Raw genomic sequence first — 17,137 nt, 5'->3', positions numbered from 1 at the left:
GACACAGATTCGGAATCAGCATAAAATCCTGGTGGTTATAGGCTACGTTTTATTTTAATATCAATGGTTTAAAAAACCGCGCCAGCTGCAATTCCATGGTGTAGTTTGTGGCGGCGCTATTGCCCCTTTCCGATCCCGCGGTTGCGCGTACGTACAGTATACTGCACATACATATTTATATATTTTCAATGTGCTTTTTATTGTATTTTAAATTGTTTTTTAGCTTCTTTTATTGTTAATTTATGTACTATTGTATTTATTTTAAATATATTTTTAAGGAAAACAAATGTTTCCACGTCCGTAGGAGTGACGTAAAGTCGCACATAATGACAAAATGCGCGCCATTTTTTCGCGCCAAGAATGAATAAACGGTAGTTGAGATTTTATTCGAATTCGAATTCCATTAAATTTCAACTGTTGGAAACAATAATTATTTCAACTGTTGGAAATTGAAATAATTATTGTTTCCAACAGTTGAAATTTAATGGAATTCGAATTCGAATAAAATCTCAACTAAAAAAAAAAACGTCGCGTTTTAAAATTATGACGTCATCAGCGTATTTCGGAACGTTAATTTTTCAACTTCATATTCGGAATCAGTACGTCCCAGAGCAACTACAGCACACCTTAAATGTTAAAAAAACCTTCGGGTTTTAAAATTATGACGTCATCAGCATATTTTGTAACGTTAATTTTTCAACTTTGCCGACAATGACTTCCGACTTCCGGGTTCGGAATGCGGGACCAATGCCATTTGACAGGGAATAAAAAATAAATGCGACATTCAATTGATGACAATGACTTCCGACTTGACTCCCCCTCCCCCTCCCCTCCCCTTCCCCTCCCCCCTCTCCCTCCGCCCTCCCCCTCCACTCCCCCCCTCCACTTCCCCTTCCCCTCCCCCCTTTCTCCTTCCCCCCACCCCCTACCCCCCTCCCCCTCCTCCTCCACTCCCCCCTACTCCTCCACTCCCCCCTCCCCTCCCCCTCCCCCCTCCCCCTCCCCCTCTACCCTACCCCCTCCCCTTCTCCCCTCCCCCTCCCCTCCCCCTTGCCCCTCCCCCTCCCCCCTCCCCCCTCCAATCCCTCCCCTCCCCCTCCCCATCCCCCCCTCTTCTCTCCTCTCCTCCTCCCCCTCCCCCCTCTTCTCCCCTCCCCCCTCTTTTCCCCTCCCCCCCTCTTCTCCCCTCTCCCCCTCTTCTCCCCTCCCCACCCTCTCCTCCCCTTCCCCCCCGTTCCCCTCCCCTCCCCTTGCCCCTCTCCTCCCTTCCCCCGCCCGGCAATGCCGGGTACTTCCCATGGCCAGCTGTACGTGGGCTGCTCGAGGGTTGGAAACCAAGCAATCTTTATGTCTTGGCACCAAGTAAGAAAACCAGAAATGTTGTATACCCAGAGGTTTTGAGAAATTGACAATTGACAAAACGTCATGTAGGAAATGTACTGTGATATTGCTCTAAAATATACATGTTCTTTTCATCATGTATTTGTCTTATTCTTATTCAACCCGGGCGAAGCCGGGTACCTCAGCTAGTATCTCATAAAGGGGTTCGAAAGGGTAAAATTGGCAATTTAGAAATACAAATTGATGTCGGTTCGAGTTATCCTATCCAAAAAATAAACTCATATTTGAATTCCCCATTAAAAAACACATAGTATAGACACCCCTCATGTTAGGATTTCCTTCAGATTCATTTTGGCACCTGAGTATGACCGCCCTAATGGGTCTACCAAAGCATTTTTCAGTTCAATGAAAGTTGGATTTTGTAAAAATATACAGACATATGTGGGTACAGACATATACTAGGGGTAAATTGACAATTTTCTGATTGGATTAAGATATGAACATATACAGACTTGGCATTTAATATGGAATATATATTTTTTTCTTGACGGGTTTACTTTCTTAACTCAGTATATCAATCTGGTGAATTTCTTTTACACTTTGGTGATTTATTTGTTAAAATAACCATGTCACTGATTGTCTGTCGCAGCAAGAAGTCAACAACAGGATTATATCACAGGTGGCGTGGCAAAATGTACGGACAGGTGCATTTGATGATTGGCTTCACAGTCGGGTATACAAGGGTTGTTGCGTTCTGTATTAGTGGAAAACAACTGCTGCATGTCTCCAAAAGTTATTGCCGCTTCCTCTGAAGATGGTCCGTCAACTCGACAATGCTGTTTGTCATGGAGTGGTGGCTTTACGAAATTATGGCATGAAACGGCGTGCCATTCCTCGGCAGTATGGCATCACTCAAGGTCAGGTGTCAAAGATCCTGAAACGAAATGCTCAGAGGGGTGTCCCTACTCCAATACCGAGGCCAGGACGTCCCCGCAGAACCACAAGGAGGGATGATCGCCAGCTGCACCGGTTAGTCCGCAATGGCCGTACCAAGTCAGCTAATCGGCTTAGGGCTAAGTGGCAGCAACTGACAAATGTGCCTGTATCCAGAAGGCTAGTCAACCAACGACTGGTTCAAGCAGGCAATTGTGCCAGGCGTCCCCTGAGAAAGCCACGCCTGACCAGACAACACCGCCAGCGCCGATTGCAATGGGCCAGAGAGCACCGTCAATGGCAGCCAGGACACTGGAATCACATGATCTTCAGTGACGAGTCTAGATTTCTGGTCTATCGTCAAGATGGCCACGTCCGAGTGCGCAGACAAGTGCATGAAGCCTACAACGAAGATTGTATAGTGCCAAGAGTCCAAGCTGGAGGTGGTGGCGTGACCGTTTGGGCTGCTTTTCATGCAGGGGGCAAAACTGACCTGGTTGTTCTGAATGGAAACCTGAACCAGTTCGAGTACAGGGCCATTCTGGAAGAAACATTGCTTCCATTTGCTCGTGCAGCCTTTCGAGGAAACTTTGTCTTCCAAGATGACAATGCACGGCCTCATCGTGCTCGCATGATCCAACACTTTCTTGCTGACCGTGGTGAAGAGCATATGGAGTGGCCTGCCATGTCCCCGGATATGAATCCGATAGAGAACTTGTGGGCAGAATTAACGCGTCAAATCGACCACTTGGACCAGCAGCCGACCTCTATGCGTGAATTGCAGCAGGCTGTTGTCACTGCATTGCAAGCGATTCCTGTCCAAACCTTGGCAAATCTCGTGAACAGCATGCCTCAACGTGTACGTGCTCTCCTGAATGCTCGTGGGGGTTACACGAAGTACTGAACTGTAATTTTACTGTCCGTAATCCCAGTCGTAATTTAACTTTTGTTTTTGTTAAAAAAAAAATTGGCTAATGTGCAAAATAAAGAGATACATCTGGAAAACGTACAGAAGTTTAACACAGTACTGTCCATGAATTGAGTTCGATATCAGTTTCCATCACTTTCAAGGATCAATTTATTTGTTTCGAAATGTCAAATGTGGTTTTTGTTTCTTTTAAAGGTCACATTAACAAAATCTGGAATAATTTCAACATAATTCCAATGAACTTTTGGTTCTAAGACATCTTGAAAAGTAAGTTCACCCCCACAAAAAAAATATTCCATATTAAATGCCAAGTCTGTATATGGTTTAATGTAACCACAGTATAAATAATATACAGATTTGGGGACATTTTGTAAACTTTTTTAAAAAAGAGAAAAGTCATAAAATTCATTTTATTTAGTGAATTGAAAATATTTGCGTTAAAATAGCATGGTTAAAATGGTTAAAAGCAGTGAAGTGAAGTGAAGGTTTGGGACTAGCAGGACTAGCAGTGAACTTCTTCACTAGCAGTGAAGAAGCATGGTTAAAATTACGATCTAGTGATGGCCTGGACCTTACAAAACAAAGGGTTATGAAAATGGTCAATCATTAGTGTACTGTACGTTTTATTACAATAGATATGTTATGATATTGTGTTATAATTAAGGATATAAACGAGATGTAATGGTAAATCTTTCAAAGGGAGGGAAAATACAAAACGTATGAACTATTGGATGTGCTGTTACATAGTTTAAAATAAAAACGTGGTTATGTGCACCAACACCATACATTTTTGATAACTTGGGACATCTACATACAGGTGTCATTTGTATTCACTAGTTAAAGTGTAACTACGAAAATTGTAAAATTTGATCATGAAACTAGGTTATTTTTCTTGTAAAAATGATAAAAGTAAAAGGATGTTCAAGTGAACTTTGTGCTGTGAAAAGAATGTCAAGTTAATGGAAGTGGTGGTTTTTTTGATTAAATTTGTTCAATTTGTGTTCAAAAAAAATAAATAAATTCAATGACCATCACTTGTTTATCACAAGTCGTGATAAATTAATGGAATTAATGCTCCAAATTAATGGAATGAAATGTAAATCTTGAACCAGATGGAAAACTGGCCTCACTGAAGGAAGAGTGGAATTATGTGATATTTGTATTATTTTTAATGAATGGTGTTGATGTTTTATAAGGTGGATGAAAAAGGGAAGGAAACGGTGCCCTGGGGGCATGCACCTGTTACATATACATGCACTTGTTCCATAGCTACTATCTGTCCTTTGAATGAACTGTTACGGATGAGAAGTACAATGATATTGTAATCATTGTTGAAATGTCACAAATTTATTTTTCGGATTGTAGGTTATTTGAGGTCTAATGGGATTAATGTGTATGTTAGGAACATTTTGATAAGAAATATGGATATATGGCATTACTAAAAGAAACCAAGCAATTGAGAGTTCTTGGGTTAATGGGATATAAATAAATGCATCTACAAGTTGATGGTTTATAAAAATATTTTTAGTTCTGGATGATACTAAAACGATGAACAATGTTGACAATATACAAAGAATGTGACTTGTTATTTTTTTGGGGGGAAAACATGTCGTTTAAAATAATTGGCTAAGTTTTTAAAAAATGAAGATGTTTTACAGAACTCTTACGATTATTTATATGAATAAGGGACTATTCCTGGCGAGAGAAAATGGTTGATATTAATAAAAAGGAGAGGAGGAAAATACAGATCTTGGCAACAGATTTGTAAAATAATGAATGTGAGATAATGAAAACAAGTGAATCCTCTTGGATTGCGCTGAGGTTCGGGCATGGAATTTCGAGCCTCGATCATGGTTCGAGCCTCGATCTTGTATACAAAAATAATAATAATAATAATAAGAACCTTGGGCCGAATCTCGCGCTTCACCAGTGCGCGTGTGCGAATTTACGTCACGTCGGCAGCGAGAAGGGGTTCCCCAACACGAACCAATCAGGAACTGCCACGTCACACTTATATGATCTCAGAATTCCTGTGACAGGAATTCGCGTTACACTGGCTGGAAGTCATTCGCTAGAGGCGCTTCCTCAGCGCTAATAATGTGAAAGAAAATTGTTAAGGATGGGACAATTGAGGCCCGTTGCATTATTATTATTATTTTTTGTTTATTTGTTATAAAATTAAATTAAAAAAAGGAGAGGTAATAATGATTTCAAGGAATTATGTGCTGAAAGTAATGTGAATCATATAATTATGTGTTTCAGACATTTTGTATTTTGTTGGAAGATTGATACGAAGGAGATCTGTGATAATTATGATAAGAATACATAAATGGTTAATTTTGGATTCTTGCTTTGATTCGGTTTGGGAAAAAAGATTTTGCTAATGCTTGGATGAGCACCTGTGAATTACACGAGACATTTTGGAAGTAAAATATGAAAGTAAGGTTGATGAAAGAAGACGAATTATTTAAAAATTACAGTAAGATTGATTTCCTTCTCACCTTCTGGTGATAGGACCACATGATTGTGCAAATGTGATGAAATACATGATAATATTTGAGATTTCTGGGTGATTGAATTTTGGGTATTTTTTGTGAGGAAAAAGGGAATATATAATTTTGAAGATTTGTTGAATACATTCATATGCACTTTGGTTATGCTGGAAACATGTACACCCCTGATTTAATATGTTTTGTTCGGGTGTTACACATGACATATAATCTTTCAAATGTTCTAGGGGAACTTGTGAATCAATGTAAATTGTTATAAGGTTGGACATAATCGGGATATTGATTGCATTGTCAGTTATAATGTGTTAATTATTTGTTCTTAAAATGATTTGCTTGATCCAGTGTGTTGGAAAACAGGCTCTGGTGTGGTTAAATGAAAGAGGAGAGTAACCCACCTGTAATAATCAAAAAGAAGCTTTGGAAGAGTTACTGGAGATTTTGATTAGTGAATTTGGCTGGCTCAAGATGAAATTATTATGGCATGCACCTCCAAAACATGGAAAGACAATTTCCTTTGGAAAATGGAAAATTGTGGTTCACCTACCCTTGCTGGAGTTTCAAGATGACCATTTGCCTGAACCACATTGTTATATGTGGGTTGAAAGCAACCACCTGCTTCAGTACACACCTGTTTTGGAGCTCACATCAACTGCCAAAGTTTCTTCTTCCATTGGCTGTTTCTGGTGTGCATCACTCCTGATGTTCCAACATCACATCACGCTGCTGATTGCCAAAGGAGGGTGAGTCCTGGATGGGACTGCTGGACCGTGCTGGACACTGGGCCTTCATGGCTCTGCTGGCTGTTTATGGTGTGCATCATGGATCAATTGGACATCATGATCCTGGAGCCTTCATCGATGCACCTCCAGCTTTGGTCCTCACCTCACACAATTCTGCTGATTGAGCTGGATTTGTGCAGCTCCTCACACTCTCTTCTTGAGAGGGCAGGTCAGACGAAACTGGACGACAGCCTTGGTGAAGATCTGCTAATGCTTGTTGCAAGAATGGCAGTGATGCTGCCTGCTGTGCAGGGTCGTTTTGTGATCTTGCCCATCCACAACCATATTGGTGATTCAACGTGCAATGGCTTGTGTGCTGCTGAAACATGGCAGATTGTGCATTGCAAGATACAGAGAAGATTGTGACCTGTAAGGATCACTCCTTGATGACAGGAGCATAGAGTTCCAGCATTCATCCTGCTGCAGAGGATCACTTGAAGGAAAGAGCTCTGCAACAGACTGAACTCTCAATGACGGAGGGATTCAACAAGCAAGACGATGCCTAATAACAAACAAACTTTTCCATCAGGATGGTGTATGCATGCCGTAGTTAGAGCAGGGTTAAAATTCTGAATGATTGTTCCTCAAAACAGGGTCAACCTGTGACAGATGACTAAATTGAACACTTCTATGTTGTGGTCCTGGATACAGGACCAGAGGAGAGATTTGTGTAAGTGTAAATTTATGAAGCAAGCAACTTATATGAGCCTCAACCCTCCATGCCGTCTGCAGGTGTTTTTTTTTATGGTTTCCATGCAAACTTTGCGATCCCCCTACAGTTGGCAAGTTATCTCCGGGACAGGCCCAGATTCTTAGTGGAGGCAATGGTCATATTGTCATAAATGACTGAGGGAAATAATATTATTAATAGGGTTTTTCCAAATAATGTAAGGTTGGACTGAGTTTGTCTTATTGGATAAAAGATATTGTTTTCTTTGTAAATAATTATATAATACAACTGATGCCATAATGTCTAACTAGGCAATCGCTGGATCATTAAGGTTGTTTACCAATGTACTCGGTGAGCAAGCTTTCATTGTGAGTAAGTCTCAAACGAGATAAATGAAATGCAAAGTACTTGGTAATTATTTCAGAGTCAAACAATGAACGGATAATCCACTCTGTGCTGGGATAATCCGCTCTGTGCTGACCGTTGTAAAGACAGTCAGCGGACGATTTTTCTTTCTTACTTAGGAGTTTATTTAATAAATAGTTTTAATGAAATTGCCAGCGTTCTCAGGAAAATCTCTCAACAAGAACGATAATTAAACACTGAATCAAAATAGCTTATTGGTATTTAATAAGGGTTAACCTTTTGTGGGATTGCAGTAGGATTTGCAGATTGAGAAAGGATGGGATTGCCACAGCTATTGATTTTGAAGTTTTAACATGACTTGTCAAAAAACCCATGTTGCTAGTGTGTTAATTTGTAATATGGTATAATAATGGAGGCGCTGTAATTATTTGGTTGTGGCTAAGGCTAATATTGTTTAAAAATGTGCTTTGAAATAGAGTAAGTGGTCCTTGTTCTTGACGTGTCAAAAATGAGTAAAAGGATATATCCTCTTCAATGAGAATGACCTTTGGATGTTCTTGAAGGGATTAGAGAGACGGGGCTTCGAGGTGTTCTGCAGGAGACAATGGAAAGCAGAAAACCGCATTAAATAATTTGGGATGCAAACCTGCTCTCAGCGGGAAGCACCCTCATCTCAAGATTCCTCCGATCCTTGTCCCCTTCCACTCAAACTTTGCCCAACCAATCCTACTGCTCTCCTCCCCTCTCTTCACTCCTCCCCCCTCCACTTGCTCCTCCCACTTGAAATTGCATAAGAATCAGAAACTTTTTTTTTTTTTTTTTGTATACAGAGTCGAGGCTCGTGAAAGAGCTAACATTTATCAAACAAACCAATCAAACAAACAAGCAAACAAAGTATATAAAAAGAGGAGCGGTCGACAAGATGGGGAGAGAAGGGGAGGAAGCACACAAACACAACATTTGAGAGCAGGGACATCGGGAGATGTTTTTGGAGGGAGAGGGCCTGGGGGGAGGCAGGATAGGTATAAAACGCAAGCACACCAAGGACTTCCAGGAAAGAAGTCAAAAGTCACCTCAAAAAAGTGAGTGAGTTGGGGTGAAATTAGCGGGGGTAGAAAAGATCAAGGTTTTGGATTGGGGAAGATAAGAGATGGTGTTGAACAGCTGTTTTAAAGACCTGGAGGGAGGAGTGGGATTGAAGAGAGTGAGGGAGTTTGTTCCAGAGGTGGGAGAAAAGAGGAATGAAGGAGTGAAGGTGAGCAGAGAGTCTTGATTTTGGCAGTTTAACCATAAGAGGGTTGCAGGCAGATCTTGTGCGACCTGCAGGAATATTTTGGGGACAGAGCCCAGAGAGAGCTGGGGGAGCAAGGCCGGAGAGGAGTCGGTAGAAGACGGAAAGACCACCAACCTGCCTGTGGTGATTAAGTGAAAGGCCCTCGGAGATAGCGTCATCGCGGGAGATTCCAATGATTCTGAACGCTTTGGTTTCAACAGCGTGAAGACGAGCTAGGTGTGAGGTAGGAGCACCAGCCCAGAGGGGAGAGCAGTACTCCATTGAGCTGCAGATGAAAGCCTTGTATGTGGTGAGGAGCTCAGGTGTGCCAAGGAAGGACTTCGCATGACGGAGGATGCCCAGTCGGTGACTGGCTTTGGAGGCCTGCTTGGAAATGTGGTTTTCCCAGGAAAGATCATGGCAGATAGTGAGACCCAAAAGCTTGAATGGCAGAACTTCTTGGAGAGGATTATTCAGAAAGTAGATGGGAGGGTTGTCCAGTCGGTCTTTTCAGAGAGACATCGTAAGAGTGTGAGATTTGTCAGGATTGAAAGACATGTTCCACTTGTTTGCCCAGTCTGTGATTTTGTCCAGGTCTGCAGAGAGTGAGGAGGCTGCAGACTGCCGATCTGAGGGATGAGGAATGGAGCGGCAGAGAGTGGAGTCATCAGCAAAGAGATAGAGAGGATTTTCAAGAGAGTCAGAGAGATCATTGATGAAGACCAGAAAAAGCACAGGGCCCAGAACACTGCCTTGCGGAACTCCAGCCTGAACAGGAAGAGGAGATGAGAGAAACCCATTTAGGGCCACACGTTGACTACGACTAGAGAGGAAGTCCGCCAGCCATGCGTGGAGATTTCCATGGATACCAAAGGAGGAGAGTTTGGTGAGCAGAGCGGTGTGCCAGACCGTATCAAAGGCACGTGATATGTCGAGGGAGACAGCTCTAATTTCCTGTTTGGCATTGAGGACCTCCATCCATTGTTGAGACAGCAGAAGCAGCATGTCCAGAGTAGAGTGACCTGGTCTGAAACCAAATTGATGATCAGAGATCAAGCCATTGGAGAAGAGGAAAGATTTCATATCCGGAGCAATGATGGATTCCATGACTTTGCTGATAATTGGGAGAAGGCTGATTGGTCTGTAGTTGCTAGGATCTGTTTTTGCACCTTTTTTGTGCAAAGCGGTGATGTTGGCTGATTTCCAAGCAGATGCCAGTTGACCTTGAGCAAAAGAGTGTCCAGTTAGTAGGATTAGCACTGGGTCTGAAAGATGTTGGTTTGCTGTACTTAGGATGTTTTACTTGGCTGGTCGATTCTGTATGTTTACACTGTATGTTAACTGTACTCTATGCATGCTGGTGTTTGGTGTGGCATTTCTTTGTGCATCCCTATTGTACCAGGATTTTACTTGGGACCTTCTGTGAATCTTGAAATGTAATTTGTGAATTGTAATATGGTTTGATACAGGTTATTGTTCTTGCTGTGTTTTTTCAGGCAGACATAAAGTGTTGTCCTCGGGAATTAAAATTTGTGACTCTGCTGACAAGTGATGGACATTGAATTTTTGGTTCATCCATTACATACTACTGGAGAAAAATATTCCGAACAGTGTCTTTGGGGTATTTTGGGTTTTCGTGGTCGTTTGGGTCTCTAACAGTCTTCGGAGTATTTTGTGTCATCAGGGTCTTTGTGGTCTTTATGGGTCTTTGGGGAATTTTGCATCTTCAGGGTCTTTTGGTTTTTGTGGTCTTTTGGATCTTTAAGGGTATTGGTGTCTTTGGGGTATTTTGGGTTTTCAGGGACTTTTTGATCTTTTAAATTCTCTGGTTTGATTTGGGTCCTTGGGGTCTTCAGGGTCTTGAAGGGTCTTTGGGGTATTTTGGGTGTTCAGGGTATTTAAGGGTCTTTGGTGTCTTTTGGGTCTTTGGGGTATTTTTGGTCTTCCTGGTATTTTGGGTGTTTTACAGTCTTCTGGGACTTTTTGGGTCTTCTGGGTATTTAAGGGCCTTTGGGGTATTTTGGGACATCGGGGTGTTTATGGGTTTTCTGGGTCTTTAAGGATTTTCTGGGTCTTTAAGTGTCTTTGGGGTCTTGGGAGTCTTCATGGTTTTTTGGGTCTTCAAGGATTTGGGGCCTTTTGGGGTTTTTGGGTCTTTTGAGTATTTTGGGTCTTTTGTATTTTTAACAGTCTTCAGTGTCATTGGGGTCTTCAGGATATTTTGGGTGTTTGGGGCCCATTGGGTCTTCAGGGTCTTTTATGTCTTTGGGGTATTTTGCGTGTTCAGAGTCCTTGGGATCTTCTGGGTGCTTGGGGTATTTTGGGTCCTCTGGGTTATTTTGGTCCTGGGGATTGTTTGGGTCTGTTGGATACTCGGGGTCTTTTGGGTATCCAGGATTTTTTGGGTCATCCAGATATTTTGGGTGTTTGGGGTCCATTGGGTCTTTGGGATATTTTGGGTCTTTGGAGTCCATTGGGTCGTCAGGGTCTTTTCAGTCTTTTGGGTCTTTCGGGTCCTCAGGGTATTTTGGGTCTTCATGGTCTTTTGGGTCTTTAACCGTCTTCAGGGTGTTTTGGGTCTTTGGGGTATTTTGGATCTTCAGAGTCCTTGGGGGGTCTTCTGAGTCCTTGGGGTATTTTGGGTCCTCTGTCAATTGGGTCCTTGGGGTTGTTTGGGTCTTTTGGATCGTCAGGGTCTTTTGGGTTTTTGGGGTCCATTGGGTCTTTTCAGTGTTTTGGGTCTTCGTTGTATTTGGGACTTCAATGCTTGGGATCTTCTGGGTCCTTTGGGTCTTCATGGCTTTAACAGTCTGCAGGGTATTTTGGGTGTTTGGGGTCCATTGGGTATTTTGGGTACTTGGGGTCTTTTGGGTCCTCAGTCTTTTAGGTCTTTAAATGGTTGACACACAGTCGTGTTCAAAGATTGCACACACACACACACACACACACACACACACACACACACACACACACACACACACACACACACACACACACACACACACACACACACACACACACAGTGTTTTATATGGTAGATAACAAAACACCGCGATTGCACAAATTTCATTATACTAGGGCATGCCCGTACTATATATATATCTAAAATTATATCCCCCCCCTCTATTTACATGAAATGGTTTGGTCCAGCGAACGGCTTGCGTGAACGGAAAGCGAACGGCTTGCGAGTCCGTAAGTCCGGAAGTGACGTCCTCATTTGACTGTCCGGAAGGTCGCAAATCGCAGTTACGATGAATCGCAAATTAGTTTTAATTAGTTTTAAAACATAGTTTAACGGCAACATAGTTTGCCGACGGGAAATAAATGAATACGCTCTCAAATGTGCCATCCGAGGCAGAGTCTGTTCGCCACGTTCGGCACACGTGATAGCTCGCTGCTCTCTGATTGGTTGAATCGTTTTTTGGACATAGCTCGGTAACTACTTCTGCGATTAATTTAAAACCTTGAAAAGGCACATCCTCGGGTCCCCAGCAATATACCTGGCAAGTTTCAAGTATATCGGACCGGTAGTTGTCGAGAAACAGCGGTCACAGACAAACATACAAACATACAAACATACAAACAAACATACACACAGAGATTAGTGGAATTATAGATAGATTTTGACTTTTTCAAATCGATTGTCTCCTCACACAAATTCAGCATTTCTGATTTTTATATACTTTGATGATGCATTTCTCCTGTTATGTAATTGTGCTGGGTGTTATATTGTATTTCATTTTCTTTTCAGGTGGTGAAACAACTATGGAAGAAGAATATGAAGTTCCAAAATCCAGGTTGAGTGCGCACCTCAACTCTTTCGTGCCTCGCCCCTCCCATCCATCTCACTCTTCCAATTCCAAGGCATGAAACAAGCAGTGCACAGTCATCTCTTGTCATCACAATTTCTGACCCATGACCTTTATTATCCCTATTTAACACTTCTTAACTCAACCCTCTTACTTGCATTTTCAGAATTTCCTCCCCTCCTCCTACTCTCTTCTTGATGGTTTATGTTGTGGAAAACCATTCAGGTCCACACAACTTTAGTCCAACGGTTTGGTTTAATTGCATTTAGATCATCACATCATTCCTGTAAGTAGAAATACACTATAAGCATACGATGCGACATCTCATAAAGCCATTCATATCAGTCAATGCAAGCAAGCTAGTTATTCTATAAAGGCGTACCATAAACGAGGCTACAGATGTAACATGTCACAAGGGAGAAGTCTCGGAGCACTGACACAGCAACGGGTCTTATAGTCACGCCCCTAGCGGTGACAACAATGACAGCGAGCAGCGAGCATCCCCACCCGGGTTCAGTACGGATACGATTTCACTACATTCACCCCCCCTGTCAGAATTATACGGCCGCGTGGCTAAAAGCGAGTGAGCGTCAGCATGAATAGGGCGCGGAGTATCAGTCGGCCCAACCGTAGCGGGCCGGGCGGCGAATTTCTCTGCCAGCACGCGTTCGAAACTCCCCGGGTACGGCGTCTCGTAACCCTGTATCCCCGGTGTCAGAGGCGTCAACAGGGTCGGGTGATGAAGGGGGTAACGCCAAGTCGTCGGACCCGGGCAGTCTCGACGGGGGGAGGGTCGGTGGACTGTCGGCGATGGGAGCGTCGGGAGAGGCCATAGTCTCATAGATGGGTTCGACCGGTTCGTCCGATTCCCTACTAAGGTCGTCGACCCCGCAAGGGGCAAGATGACGAACGGAGACAGTAGTCTCACGACCATCAGACGTCATCACACGAGCATGCTCAGGATTAGCCTGGAGAATCTGCACTTTGTCCACAAGGGGGTCGTACTTGCTCGCGCGAACCGCCCGTTTAAGGTAGGCCGGCCCGGGCCCAGCGAGCCAACTGGGCAAAGACCGTATACACCCCGAGCTCCTGGGGTGGTGGAAAAGTCGCTCGTGGGGAGTTTGGTTAGTTGCCGTACTCAGGAGTGCCCGGATTGAGTTCAACGCCGCAGGTAGCGACCAAGCCCATTTATCGAGGCCCCGGCCGTGGGTCCGGAGATGGAGCATGACGGCCCTCCAGATAATCCCGTTGAAGCGTTCGATCTGCCCATTAGCCTGGGGTCTGTACGGCGTGGTGTAACTAGACGCAATGTTGTTTTGGAGCAGATAGCCGCGCACCTCCTGAGACAAGAAGACTGCACCCCGGTCGGTATGGACATAGGCCGGGTAACCGAACATTGAGAACAAGTTCTGTAAGCATCGCATCACCGTGGCAGCAGTCATGTCCGCGCACATATAAGCAAAGGGGAATCGTGAGTACTCATCAACGATAGTGAGCAGAGAGCGAGAGCCGCTCGACACCGGCAAAGGGCCCTTGAAATCCATCGCCAAGCGTTCCCACGGGCGTGTAGCCTTCACCAGAGTCCCCATAGGAGGGTTATAGAAACGCGGTTTGATTTCCGCGCAGATAGCGCAGTCGCGACAGATACGGCGGATATCGTCAATCGAGTAAGGGAGATTCCCACTCCGCACGAAATGAGCGAAACGCGTTACGCCGGGATGGCCCGCAGTAGCATGCAGCACCCGTAGGCCCTCCAACGAGGTGATACCAGCACATGTAGTCGGGCGTGATAAGGCATCGGCGGCCTGGTTATCCTTCCCTGGGCGATATTTGATGGTGTAACAGAAGTCGGCGAGTTCGATACGCCAGCGAGTGATTTTCTCGTTCTTAATGCGCTGGGCGTGTAAGGTGTCGTACATGAACGCAACGCTTTGCTGGTCCGTGATGATTTGGAAGCTCCGCCCGAGTAGGTACGGGCGCCATCGCCGAATAGACTCGACGATCGCATACGCTTCCTTTTCAACGGACGAGTGCCTCCGCTCAGCGGAGGTAAGAGTCCGTGAAAAGAAAGCCACGGGACGTCCCCCTTGGGAGAGGGTCGCCGCGATGGCCTGATCCGAGGCGTCACTTTCGAGGACGAACGAGCCGCTCTCGTCGATGGTCGCTACGGCGGCTCGGGCGATGTCGGTCTTAAGACCTTCAAAGGCCGTCAATGCGGCCGAACTCAGGGGAAAAGTGTCGCAGGCCACAAGGGGGCGAAGTTTCGCGGAGAAATTTTGCACCCATTTGGAGTAATGGGCGAACAGCCCAAGGGCGCGTTTCAGGGACGCCCGATCGCAGGGAGGGGCCATGTCGAGCAAAGGTCGCAGACGTTCCTTATCCGGAGAGACAGAGCCATGGGTCACGGTGTACCCCAGAAGATCTATGGTGCGTAGGGAGTATCGGCACTTATCCTCGTTCATAGTTAAGTGATACCGTTGCGCGACCTCAAGGAAGCGCTTCAGATTAGCGTCATGGTGCCCTTGGTCATATCCACAAACCGTAAGGTTATCGAGGTAGACGAAAACATCGGTTAAGTGCTCCCGCGCAACGAGGTCATCCATGGCCCTCTGGAAACAAGCGACCCCGTTCGTCACCCCAAAGGGCAATCGTGTAAATTGGTACAACCGCTGCCCCGACTCGAAAGCGGTATAGATACGATCCGCCCTAGAGATAGGGATCTGGTGGTACGCACTACGGAGATCGAGAGTACTATAGACCGAATACTGGGATACCTGTTGCACTAGCGCGTCCATCCCCGGAAGGGGGTAGGCATCCAGCTGTGTAAAGCGGTTAATCGTTTGGGAATAGTCGATTACCATGCGTTTGCGATGGGCCTCGCTGCGCACCACTAAGACCTGAGCACGCCACGGCGACCTGCTAGGTTCTATGATGCCGTCCTTCAAGAGCTGAGCCGTTTCGTCCGCAATGAATTGCATGTCCGCGCGAGAGTAGCGTCGCAATTTTACCGCGACGGGGGTACAGTCGGAGGTTAGATTGGGGAACAGCGAAAGCGGCCGGACGTCCATTTGCGCTAGGGCGCACACCGTTAGCGCGTCGTCCGGCCCCACAACAAGAGTGTCAGGCCCACCGAACTCCATTACCAGACGTCCATGCAGCTTAAGAAAATCGTGTCCTAGCAGAATATCAGCACATAATGCGGGTAAAACCATAAGGTGTACATCAGGGAAAACCCGTCCCTTTAGCACGAGTTTCAATCGGCATTCCCCTTTCGTGCTGAGCCGCAGTCCCTGGGAAGCCATGAAGATCCGTCTCGTAGACCGCCCGATCCGCCATCCATGCCTGAGCACAAGTCGTTGGTCGATAAAACTATCCGTAGATCCGGTATCCACCAAGGCCTGAACACAATGGCCCTCAACCATAAGGGGAATAAGGGCTTGAGCCAGGCCAGACGAGGCAGCTGGGAGCGGGACTGAGCCCCCCGAATGGGTCGGTCCAGCCTCGCGGGTGGATCCTACACCAGCAGCAGTTTTGCGAGCGTGGCTGTGTTGGCCATGGGGATCCCATTATCGTCATCAGAGGGCTTTCCCCAGCATTCCGGTGTTTCGCGATTCAAAATCCGACGAGAAAAGGCCTCCGTAGTATTTGACATTGCCTTTTGACACTCCTGGCAGATAAAGGCTTCCGTAGTATCCGAAATCGCCTTTTTACATTTTTGGTCGCTTTGACAAGAGGCTTCCGTAGTATTCGAAATTGCCTTTTTACATTTTACAAAGGCTTCCGTAGTATTCGAAAGTTGCCTTAACTCTTTTGACGGGGCGGGGGCCGCCGTTAGCTTGTGGGCGACTCGAGGAGTACGAGGGGCTTGGTGAAGTGTGGCCCGTGGTTTGGCCAAGGACGCGGCCTTTGTCCCCGATGGAGAATGAGACGGTGGTGGCTGTCCGGTGGCGCCAATCAAGGTCGTCTGAGCGCCCAGCGGGCCGCAGAGAGCGGCCCTCCCCTTCGAAGTCGGGTAAGGTGCTGGGCTCGTGGGTTCTGCTACGAGCCCGTTCAAGGTTGCTGCGCCCGCGCGGCCGCGGCTGCGCGAGTCGAAGGGCCGCGAGCCACGTGCCGATTTCTTGCACACTTTCGCGTAATGTCCCTTTAGCGAGCACAAATGGCAAATAGCGTCACGTGCCGGACACACGACTCGGGCATGACGAGGCCCTCCACATAAAAAACATGCGGCCCCGCGCAAGGCCTTGGGTCTGCTGGTCGTAACGGCAGCTGTCAGGGTAGGGTCATCCTCCGGAGCATCCCGGAGTTCAGCAGGCGGATCCACGTCCTCGTCAGTGGTACTCTCCGGCCGGGCGTGTAGTGAGGTGCCCGCCAAAAGGCGCGTGCGATCATAGGCGTTCGATTGCATCCGCGCTTCGGTATACACCGTCGCTTGCTCAACCGCCGTAGCGAAGGTCAGGTCGGTCTTCTCCAAGAGTTTGAGACGTAGTTCCTGGGAGGAGACCCCAGCTATGAAGGCATCTAAAAGTCG

This window comes from Myxine glutinosa, chromosome 10 (genome assembly GCF_964187855.1).
Source record: "Myxine glutinosa chromosome 10, kmMyxGlut1.1, whole genome shotgun sequence".
Lineage (NCBI taxonomy): Eukaryota > Metazoa > Chordata > Myxini > Myxiniformes > Myxinidae > Myxine > Myxine glutinosa.
The sequence above is the reverse complement of the archived record's forward strand: the minus strand, read 5'-3'. Positions refer to the sequence as shown.